This window comes from Sapajus apella, unplaced genomic scaffold, assembly GCF_009761245.1.
Source record: "Sapajus apella isolate SASKATOON/1434 unplaced genomic scaffold, GSC_monkey_1.0 scaffold64, whole genome shotgun sequence".
NCBI lineage: Eukaryota > Metazoa > Chordata > Mammalia > Primates > Cebidae > Sapajus > Sapajus apella.
The window spans coordinates 3,363,645-3,375,567 of record NW_022437004.1 but is presented as its reverse complement, the minus strand read 5'-3'; the positions used below and the strand labels follow the sequence as shown (position 1 = coordinate 3,375,567).

Sequence of the window (11,923 nt, the reverse complement as noted above, 5' to 3'; positions counted from 1 at the left end):
AACTGTTCCGACTCCAACTCCCCTCCTCAACTCCCTGGCCTCAGCAGAGATCATCAAGAAAGAAAGCTCTTGTCCGATGCTTATGCATATTTTCTTACTGAATAAGCATTGCCTAGGCCCAAATTCAAAGCAGGAAATATATATCAGCAGATTAAAGTCTTCGAGCAACACCCAAATGCTCACATGGAGACAAGTCAATATGCTCTTTGTTTGTCCCTAGCTATGGGTCCTTTAATGTAAAGGTTACATGGCAAATATTTTCTATCCCAAATGTCAAAACAACCATGGACTTCCCTGAGGGGACTGTTTTTCCAAAACTCCGTGAAATCAGGTTGGCAGGCCAGAACAGACATAATGCTGCAGCTACACATATTCCTTGAAAAACCACAGGAAGTAGCACACTCAGAGTCCTCACAGTACCACATGGGAGCAGGCCAAGACGGGGCTCTTGGGGTGCTCACCAGGCATCATGAGCGGCAGGTGCAACTACCTACTCACTCACAGTCAAGACCATGGCCCCTCACACTGGCTGCTCCTTTCCCTGAAAAAGAAAATTTCCAGAGGTACATACCTCACTCAAAAGGAATAATTAGACTCAAAAAAATCTTCCGTGGGGAGGCACTCACACACCCTTGCAGGCTTTTTCTCCAGGGATGCCAAGCTCTACCATGCACACATAATAGTAACAGCAGCTTCCCTGTGAGTGTGCTTCCCTCTGGGGGATTCCAAAGTGCTGTATACACCACGGGGAAAATCTGGCAAAAGAATTCAGATGAGTAGGCAGCCCTTTCATAAATCCTTCCTCTACCTTTCTAGTGAGGGGAAAAGAGGAGGGCAGACAGGAGAAGCAAAGATGTGAGAAGGTTATAACTTGTTCACCTTCTGCCTGACTCAGAGGTTTTGGGGCTTGCCTGTTTACCTGATCTCCATTCCCTAGTGTTCTGAGAAAAGGACAGGTAGAAGTTATGCTGGAAGATTCTACAGAGAAAATCAGTAAGAATAAAAGAAACCATATGATGCCCCGAGGAGCTGAATGGTGAGGGAAATGTGGTATAGAGGGAGGCTGGAGAAAAGAGGTGGCAGAAAGGTTAATGTCGGAGCAAAAAGAAAGTTTTTTTTTTTTTTTACTGAGTCAGTAAGAAATTTCTGCAAGTTTCCTTGGGCCAAACAATGGTGATATTACCATACCTTGCATTAGTCTATGTACTTGAATGTCTTTCAATGACTAAAATATACAAGAGAAGTTTTGAATTATTATTGGAACCATAATCTTTTAACTAGACTAGTGCTCTGGTATGGGACCACATTGCAGAAGCTTCCTAGGCCTATCTAGAGAGTGGTTCCATACATATTTGTGCTATGTCTATCTTTTCTGCAACCCCCAAAGATATTTTATGCCATTCAACTATCTCCTAAGAATCAGCCTCCTAGGCTCTTCTCCTCTTCTTCCTCTGAAAACGCACACTTGACCTTTGGTAGTCTGATGAAGAAGTAAGGACTCTTTGATTAATGTACTAGCATTTGCTTGCCTTTCCAGATACACCCTTCTCTACCTTGATCTAGGTGGAGGGCTGACCTGCATGGTCTGATGTAGGACAAGAATCTTTTGTCCCCTAACTTGTGGTTGAATATGGTCAATGGGGAACATTACAAGGAGATCTGGAGATAGAAGCTGGTTATTTACTCCCAAACTCATTTCCTGTTCTACAGGAGTGTCCCTCAACCACTGGCACAGCCTCAACTGAAAGGCTCTCTCTACACAGCTCTCTCTCCTTCCCTGGGTTCTGGTAACCACTTTTTTCCTCACTCATTCAGATCTGAAGTTCACCTGCTCTGGAGTCTGGCATTATCCCTTGTGAGTTTTCCCTGCTGCTCATCCACATCCTTGTTAATAGTCTTTTTATTAGAGTGTCTTCAAATTACCCAATTAGAGTGTACATTCTGTTTCTAGCTGGAACTACTGACTGACACAGTAGGCAGAAGGAAATTTACCAAAGCAAAATGCCTAGCCTACCCGGAGGGCAAAAGTAAAACAAGGGCGCTATTTATTAAACAGTCATAAAAATAAACATAAGCTGAAGAAAAATCTTGTCAGACTTAGGTTACATAAGAAAGCATTAAATTGAAACAAATAAATCATATTGTAATACAGATTCTTATAGGAAGTTTATAATTCCTATCACTATATTACAAGAAAGACTTTTAAGAATGGTTTACAATCATTTTTCTTTTAAAATTTCTTCTAAAAAATTAAGAAATAACCCAAAACACTACTTTAAATAAACGAGTTAACCCTAAAAGATCAAGATGAAAAGAATCTGGCTGGGATCATAAAGATTCTAAAGAAATTAAAGGCAAAGTAGAAGAAGTAAGACTTGCATTAGAAGTAGTAAAGAGCAGAATTGCCACTGAATAAAATCAAGTCATTGGTTGTGAGGAATTCACTTGAGGGACTCTATCACACACACAAGAAATGTATGAAAAACATCAGCTGAAAATAAGCTAAGCTGTAAGTGAGATTACTAAATAGCCCACATACGAAATAGACATTCAATAAGCAAAGCTTTTTAATATATCAAAATAACTATGTAGAAACCACAACAGGAAAATATATCATTCATCTTAGAAATAATAATCATATACATTACCTAATATATTTTTATATTAACAACCAATTAATTTATGGAGTAGTATGAGGAAAACTATACAGCTTTATTGAGTTATAAAAAATAAATGAAATGGCATGTTATATTATTGTATAAGAAAATTCACTACTGTAAAAATATCAGTTATGCACAAATTAATGTAGAGGTTTTAATGCAGTAATAATCAAAATTCTAGTTGAACTTATGTTGGATCTGAAGTGGAAAGAGCAATAACTTGACAAAATTACTCTGAATTTATGTAAGAAAATGTGCAAAAGATAGCAAAGGAAAACAAATTCAAAGAAAAAAGATTTGACCTACCAAGTTACACTATTAAGTTATAATAATTAAGACATTTATTACTTGTACATTTATGAAAAAAGGTAATACATGCAAGAGAATATTTTTAAAATAATAATTTTATAAGTACATGAGACATCATAAATCCATGAAGAAAAGAGATTATTCAATAATTGATGCTGAAATGAGGTTAAATTTTTGAAAAAAAATGTGTGCAGCTCTATCTCATGTTACACCAAAACCAATTCCAAATGGATTAAAGAACTATAATTATTAAATTATACCATAAAAAGTTAGACACACTGATATATACTTATAAGATCTTGGATTGAGAAAGAATTTTCCACGTAAAAGTAATGCAAAATTTCATAAAGAAATAGTTTATTAGTGTTTTTTTAAAAAAGCTAGTGCTGGCTTTAGCACACAGATACTAAAATTGGAACAATAAAGAGAAGATTAGCACAGCCCCTGTGCAAGGATGACACACGTATTTGTGAAGCATTCTATATTTTTTTTATAAAAAGAAAGAAAGAAAAGCTAACCTCTATTTGACAAAAGACATTATGGTAAGCGTAGGCTACTGTAACAAAGTGTCAACAATATGATAGTGTCTTAGTCCACTCTTGCTGCTATAACAGAATATCATAAACTGTGTGGCTTATATACAACAGAAATTTGTTTTTAACTTTTATAGAAGCTTGGAAGTCCAAGAGCAAGGAGCTGGCAGATTTGGTGGCTGGTGAAGCCTGACTGTCCTAGTTCATAGGCAGTTGTCTTCTCGCTATAATCTCACGTGGTAGAAGAGGCAAGGAAGCTCTCTCTGGGACTTATCTCATCAGGGCATTAATCTTATTCATGAGGGTTCCACCTTCAAAACACATTCACCTACCAAAGGCCTTACCTGCCAGTACCATCCATTATAGGTTAGGATTTCAACATATGAATTTCAAGAGAACATATCAGTCTATAGCAGATGGCTAAAGAACAAGTAGTTTATGTGCGCTTACCTAAGAGTCCAGGGTGTGCCATTTACAATCACCCAGGTTCTTTCCAGTTTCTTGCTCTGCTGTTTCCTAGGGCACTCTTGTTGCCTGCATGGTTAAAGCTGGGCCTGTACCTCCTTTGGGTCTCCAGCTGGTAAAAATGTAGAAGGAAGAATATGAAGTAAGCACTCCCACTCCACTGATCTTGTCAGACAATAGTAAACATTACTTCTGCTTACATTGCATTGCCAAAATGTTGCATGGCTCCATTTAACTACAAGGAGGGTTAGAATAGGTTGTCCCTAGTTAGACAGCCACATGCTTAGCTATAATTAACTGTAGAAAAAGGAGAACAAATTTAGGTGGGAAATAGCAATATCTACCACACCAGTCTAAAAACTATTGAAAGGCAGAGAGCTAACTAAGGAACCACACTTGCAGGAAATATGGAAAAAGGTTGTCATCTTATAACATAAAATTTATCTTATAGCAAGTAGAAAAACACCAATGCACCAAAAAAAATGAGCAGAGGACATAAACAAACAATGTAAATGTCATATAAATATGAAAATTATACACCATTGCTTGTAATAAAAGAAACATAAGTTAAAACAATTAAATGGCATTACTTATTGATCTGTTTGTCAAAGTCTTCCTTAATTGTTATTCTCAGTGCTGGCACAGTGTGGTAACGCTACTATAATTGAGTATGAATCAGTGTTCTGCCATTGGGAAATACACTTTCTTAGGATACACAAGAGCCTTTGCTCTGCTCTTCTCATGGAACCCTGAGTCCACATTAGAAACCCACTCTAAGGAAATAATCCAAGATGTGGTCAAAGAAGTATATGCAAATATGTTCACCATAGTATAAACAATTGGAAATAACCTAAATGCCTGACGATAAGAGAATGGTGGAATAAATTATGTGTAGGGAGCAACACAATTGCTACCTCCATGCTCGCATCTCACCTGGTAGCCTAGATCACTTCTGTTCATCTCCCCATTTGGGAAGTACTGACAAGGAAAATATATTAAACAATTCCTTCACTCCTTACTGGTTCTTTTCCCAGAAAGAAATTTCAGAGACTATCATATCTATTAGTCATGTGCCACATAGCTGGGTTGACAGGAAACACGTTTCATTCTTTCTTACACTCAAGTTCTTAGGAAAAGACCAGGTTTCCTCTCTGCTTCTTTATGATGAGTGTGTGATCTGTAGCAGAACCAAGACCTCCACTCTCTGGGATTCTCCATTCCACCATAACTGGTTGTATGAGGCAGGCCTAAAACTTCTATGCAGATGCCTATTTGAGCATCTTGAAATTTACCTTACAAACTCAGTTATTCCAACTGAAGCATCCAATACCAGGAAAACAGGAGGCCTCTGATGCCAGCCTCTCTCTTAAAGCTAAATTCTCCAGATACTTCTAAATTCTAGGACTTATGGGACATAATTGATATGGTGCTTCATTCCCTACACGGCTACTTGTGCCTGTTTTCTCCTGGAGGGAGTAGCACATCAAACTTCTAATACTATGGGATGGGTATAAGTGAAATAATATGAATTTCATTTGAGAATTATGTTTATTTTATGAAAAAAAGCTAATAATATGATTGCTAATTGAAAGTTGGGGAACTAAGACTTTCATTTCAATAATGTTTCAAGCTTAAATCCAGAAAAAGGCAAGTAAAATGCTGGATAACTTTTTAAAACTCTTTTCAAGTTATAGCTTAACTGAAAGGAAGATGAGTAAAATCCTCATAAGTCAGGTCATATTTGACAAGACAGGAAAGCACCTCCATGACATTTGTAGCTTCAGCTTTAACAGCCTGTCTGTGAGTTAATGGATGAAAAGCTTAAGGCCCATACAAAGTAGGAGCTGTATCAGCAACCTTCTTCCCAGACCCCCAAAAAGCTGAGACCACTAAAAGGCAAGTCTCTCAATTGTCAAACATGAAAATGTTATCCCCTACCCATAGGATGTATTAAGGAAAATATCCAGTCTCAGCCTGGGCCCATAGGGGAACAGAAAAAAATCTTGATAAGAATTTGTAACAAAAAGCCAATCCTCCTATGAGTTTGAGACTGTAATTCACATGTTAGTTTGGCCTCAAATACCCAAGTTATGAATTTGGTTTAAAGTCTTCTCAGGCATCTAGTAAATCACACACACAAAGCCTCATACCGTAGACAACCCCAAGAAACATGAGCACTCTCTCTGTTTCTGTCTCTGCATTTGTCTCTGTCTCTCTCTCTCTCTCTCTCTCTCTCTCTCTCTCACACACACACACACACACACACACACACAGATTTGAGAAATCAGGCCACCATAAACAATTCTTAATAGAAACAAAAAGCAGGCAATTCGATCTGCAAATATGACAGCTCGATATTCAAGTGACCAGATACAACATATAAAGTAAGTACATGTTTAACCTTTTTAAATAAGTGAAAGAAATGAATGAAAGGATGATTGTGTCATAAGTTAGCCAATTGCCCCAGAATGTGTATGGTGTATTCTCACAGAACTTTCTCCTGTAAGAGGTAGAGTAGAAATGAAATAGCCCCTCAAGACTGCTCCTGTTTCTATGGCTTCTCCAAGACCCATAGTGGGAAGAGGGGCCATGATGAAGGAGAAGTCCACTGGCCTTTTATACAGCCTGCACTGGATGGAAATGGGAGCCCAATGTGCTCAGTGGAGGCTCCTATTCAATCTCTTAGATGGGAGGCAGGAACTAGAGACCAAGGTCCACTGTTGTGAGGCCCTATAGCAGGTCTGCAAGTTTGCTCAACTTTTGTTTTAGCATCATTTGTGTAAATCATCTCATGTAACTGGGTTCTCCCAAAGCCTGTGAAAAGAGCTAAATACGTTACTCAAGAAAATAAAACCTTGAAATTCAAGCCAGAATTATGGCAAGAGTGCAGTCACCACAATGACTAAGATACATAAGGAGCTGAACAACAAAGTCCAAGTAGAGAGAAAGCTTCCTTCTCCAGAAACCCATATAATATCTTTAAAAAGAGTAATAATAACATCAAATACCTACCTAATGCTTACTTCAGACCAGGCACTGTTCTAAGCTATAATATAAACTCATTTAATCTTTTCAGTTGGGTAGTATTGTTAGCCCCATCTTTAGATGAGGAGACATCTACTAAGATCACTATGTGGTAGAACCAGGCTCAAATACAGGCAGTTTGGGGCTGGGCGTGGTGGCTTGCACCTGTAATCCCAGCACTTTGGGAGGCTGAGGTGGGCAGATCACCCGAGGCCAGGAGTTCAAGACCAGCCTCGCCAACATGGCAAAATCCCATCTCTACTAAAAATACAAAAAAATCAGATGGGCATGGTGACACACACTTATATAATCCCAGATACTTGGGAAGCTGAGGCACGAGAATTGTTCGAGCCTAGGGGGAGGTTGCAGTGAGCCAAGATTGCGCCACTGCACTCCAGCCTGGGTGACAGAGTAAGACTCTGTCCCAAAAAAAAAAAGGCAGTTTGGCTCCAGAGTCCAAGATCATAAGGCTATACAGAGGACTTTGATGACTAAAACATGTGTGTCACATGTATTCCACACTAATTGGAGTGCTCATAGAAAGGAAGAAATCCTGGGAGAAAATCAACTTTGTTTCTCTAGAGTTCTACCTCTTTCTTTTCTATAAAATCCTGTTCCTCTATTCTCTTTGCCCTTTGGTCCTGTGGAAGTTGTCAGAATCAAAATAGAGTAACTTATGCCAAACATTAACAAAATGGAGTTGGGAGGTTACAAAGGAAGGGCTCTCACACACAAAACTATCCTGAAAACTATTACAAGGACAATGAAAACCCCAACCTTGCCCCAAACCTTGCCACTACAACCTTACACAAAGAATACTTCTGTGAGGACATCTACCCAGCAATGACCTATTCAACTTTGGACTGGTGCCACCATTGTTATTGGTCTACGTAGACAAGGATAATTGTCTCAAAACAAATGACGTAACCTTCCTCATTTTGCCTTTAAAAGTTTCCTCTTGCCCCAACCTCTCTGTAACTGTAAGTAGGCACACCTATAATTAGTCACAGACCACATATCCCAAATTATAATCCCCTGTCATTCATTCCCAAATAAACTCATTTATTTTGAGAGCCACTCTCTCCATTGTTATTTTAGGTTGACAGTCCTCTAAACATTTCTAAGGTACACTCTTCTATTATAGCCATGTTATGCCCATGCTTTCCAGCAAGGAGTAGCAGTAGAGCACTTAAAATATAAGGAATGTATGGGCTTGTCTCTGATGACACAAAAGGAAGGGATACCAGGGAATGTTGGCCAATGGGTATGAAGAGGTAAGTATTAAAATAACCAGAAGTGTGAATTTTGGGAAAAAAACAGTGTACAATCTGTACACAGTGGGTGATAGAAGTGACAGAGGAGAGTGAAGCAACTGAGTCCCAAGACATTGGAAAAAAAATTAGCGTCTAGGGAGAGGCTTGGAGGCCTAGTAGCCTGGCAACCTTGTAACTCACATACCCCTCCTTTCTCTATCTCAGTTTTTCTTCTATCTCTTCCACCTCTAAAACTCTTCTATTTTCTCATTAGAATAGAAATTTAGGACCAGATATCAATATCCAGAAGTAGATTGACCCCTTTCTTAATATTCTTTTTAACACTCAGAACCCCAATTATACCATGAAGTTTGAGTGTCAAAATATAGGTCTTTCTTAGGAGAAATCTACTTGAAAGCAGAAATATAGTCAGTCCACTGAGCTGAAATTGGACCTCACTCTGTTCCCTAATTCAAATCTAATCATTGAAATTACCATATACCTCATTTTCAAATCATTTCTTAGTTGGTAGTCAATGAAAAATGTGTCTAACCATGCAAACTCTACTGATGGTGGAGTTAAAGACGATGTCAGAGAAATTAAATTTCATCCCCACACTGCCTTTCTGGCTTCCCACAGAGAACGATGCTATGAATTCCAAATAACACCTGATAAGTTTACTCACTCCTTCTGTTCCTGGTCATGATCGATTTCAAATGAAGTCTTGATGTCTGTCTCATTACATTGGCCTCAGAGTACTGTCAAGCTTGTTTTCAGAGGAAACTTTTCAAAGTATGTAACAGGCCCCAACAATAGCAACAACAAAATGTTGATTGCCACAAAGACAAGCAAGGTGCATTACTGCTGCACTGGCATCCGTCTTTAGAGATCAGGCGAAATAGGACAAGCGTGACTCCTATTATGGTTATAGAATATTGCATTCAGCTATGATGGAACAGAACCGAGAAAGTGTATCCCGAGGTATTTTCACTTCATGCATTTGGCATTGTTATTAGTTATTGCATTTAAGATACATCAGTCTGTTTACTCCTCATGTTTCCTCTCAGAGAAAATATTAACTGTGGAATAAGAATATTTGATGTTACAAATTATCTGGCTTGCTAGTCTCATTTCCCTTTTAGTATGCAATTATTTGTTTAGCTTCCCTTAGCAAATGAAATTTCAAGGGCATTTCAAGGAATATAAATAATATAAAAAGCAATAGAAGCACAAAGAATTTTCTTTCCTCTTCTTTTTTTTTTTTTTTTTTTGTATTCAGGAACAGCACTGAATCATGCATATGTATGAATCAACAAAATCAGGTTAGCTAAGAAATTGGAAATTGCACTCCACTAGAACATTTGTCTTGCTCTAGAGATCTTTGTTATGGATTTGAAGGACTAATAAAAAATCACCAGCATGACTGGAACAGATGTTTTTTATGGACTTGGGTTGTTAATAGTCTTTTTAGCTTCTCCTAAGAACTTAAGCAGATTCCTCACTTGTCCTCAACACCTGAAATTATATTAACATTGTCCAAAATGTACACTAACAAGCTACATTAAAAATGCCATAAATTGGAATAGGGATACTGAAGATTTCCAAAAAGTAGAATAAATTTTAAAAGCTGTAAAAAGAGGCAGATGCTAGCTAGATAACTAGATCAATAAATAAACAGAAGATATGGAGAGATAAATATAGACTTTATACGATCAACAACAGCATGAAATAAACATAAAATAAACAAAATAATGAAATAATTAGCTGATCTTCATTTTCTTCTTAAGGGAAGAGATAACCCTTTTCCTCAACAAAAATTACCAGGATCACAAGAAGCACAGAATAGAAAATAAACTGAGAATGCTGTTCCAAGGTTTACCTTGATGGTGTGCCTGGAAGTGTTTTCCCTGATAATTCATATGCAATATTCTTTCTTTCTAAGCCCTTGCAAGTTGCTCCCAGTGGAGGCCAAACTTGATCAATTTTGCAGAGACCAAAATAGGTAAGAAACAGCAGCTAACAAGCTTCCTGGTGTCATTAGGAAGGCTGTTTGTTGCCATCTTCTTAAACTGCATGAGTAGGTGAAAATGGGGCACCTGCCCCAGGCTTGCCCTCTCTCTTCCCATCTCAGTTGGAGTACACCCCTGCTGGGCATGCCCCATCCCATTCAGCTCAAGGCCATCTTGCCATCTGCTTCTTCAATTCCTGGTGTTGCCCACAATTTATTTTACCCTCATTAATGAATGATGATACAGGATGAGAGGCAGAATCAAGCCTACCAGTATAAGACAATGCTGTGCACTTTCTCCTTCCCCCTTAATCACACAGAGATATGCTAGTTTCAATTCCAGCTCCTCAGTGGTGAACTATGTAAACTTGAGCATGTTTGGTGAGCTCTGAGCCTTAGATTACTCCTCTATAAAATTAAAGTATACATTGTTTATTCTTAGGACTCTTGTGAACTAGAAATGAATGATCCACATGAAAGTAACTAAAATAGTATGTAGCACATGGTAAGCCATCAATAAATGGTAATTACTATCATTCATTTGTTCATTAATTCCACAAAGATATTTTGTGCTTTCCCCATGTATATGTTATGTGAAGTTATGAGGATATAGAAAAGTAAGACAAGCCCCTGATTTCTCAAAAGCTCTATTCTAGCTGAAAAAACAGACAGGTAGATAAGTCATCATTCTCCACAAAACATAACTAATTGTGCCAGAAAGGCATATGTGTAATTAAAGTTTGAAAATAAGAGAGGTGAGAGAAGGGGCAAAAAACTATTTGGAAAAAATGACCAATTTTTTTTTAATTTGATGAAAATCATAAAGCCACAAAAGCAAGTAGAACCTCAACCAACCTTAAGCAGAGAAATACAAAGAAAACTATGCCAAGATACATTATAGTCAAATTGCAGGAAAAAAAAAAAAAAAAACAGTAAAATGAAAATCTTAAAATCATCTAGAAAAAAAAAACACATTACAGGAGAATAGCAACAAGAATAATTTTTGCCTTCTGATTAGAAATAATCCAAGTCAGAAGATCATTAATAACAACATTAAATTGCTGAGAGAAAATAAAAGCTGTCAGAATATTCCTGGATATAGAATTCTATGTCCAGTGGAAATATGTATATCAAAACTAACAATGAAATAAAGATATTTTCAGAGAAACAAAAGTAGTGGGAATTCATAGTCAGTAGATCCGTACTACAAGAAATGTGAAAAAACTTCTTGAGGCTGAAGAGAAATAACACCAGATGGAAAAACAAATATACAGGAGAAAATGAAAAACAGAAAATGCTTAAATTGTGGGAAAATATGATGGATGATCTTCTTTCTTTAGTTTCTTTAAATAACAAAAATAATAATAAGGTATTATTGTATTAATAACATGTTAATAAATGTTAATAATACACCCCATATATATAACGACAGCTGCAGAAGGAAAGGAGGGCAGCAAATGGGCATATACTGCTGTAAGTTTCTTAAATATGAAACAGCACAATATTAATTAAGATAGACTAAAATAAATTAAGGACACGTCGTAATATCTAAGGTAATCACTAAAAATAAATAAAACAAAGTAGTGCCCGTTAACAGAAGAAGCAAAATGAAATAATACAAATGCCTGAGTGGTCCAAAAGGAGCTAGAAAAGCAGGAACAAAGAACAGAG

The 11,923-nt window shown here is 37.4% G+C and overlaps 1 non-coding gene across 1 annotated transcript; it reads left to right on the top strand.

Moving 5' to 3' along the window:
* The first annotated feature begins 3,352 nt into the window (after positions 1 to 3,352).
* On the top strand, positions 3,353 to 3,458 carry LOC116530060. The gene has a single exon (XR_004259810.1). It is a non-coding gene; the product is annotated as a U6 spliceosomal RNA (small nuclear RNA).
* Positions 3,459 to 11,923: the final 8,465 nt, after the last annotated feature.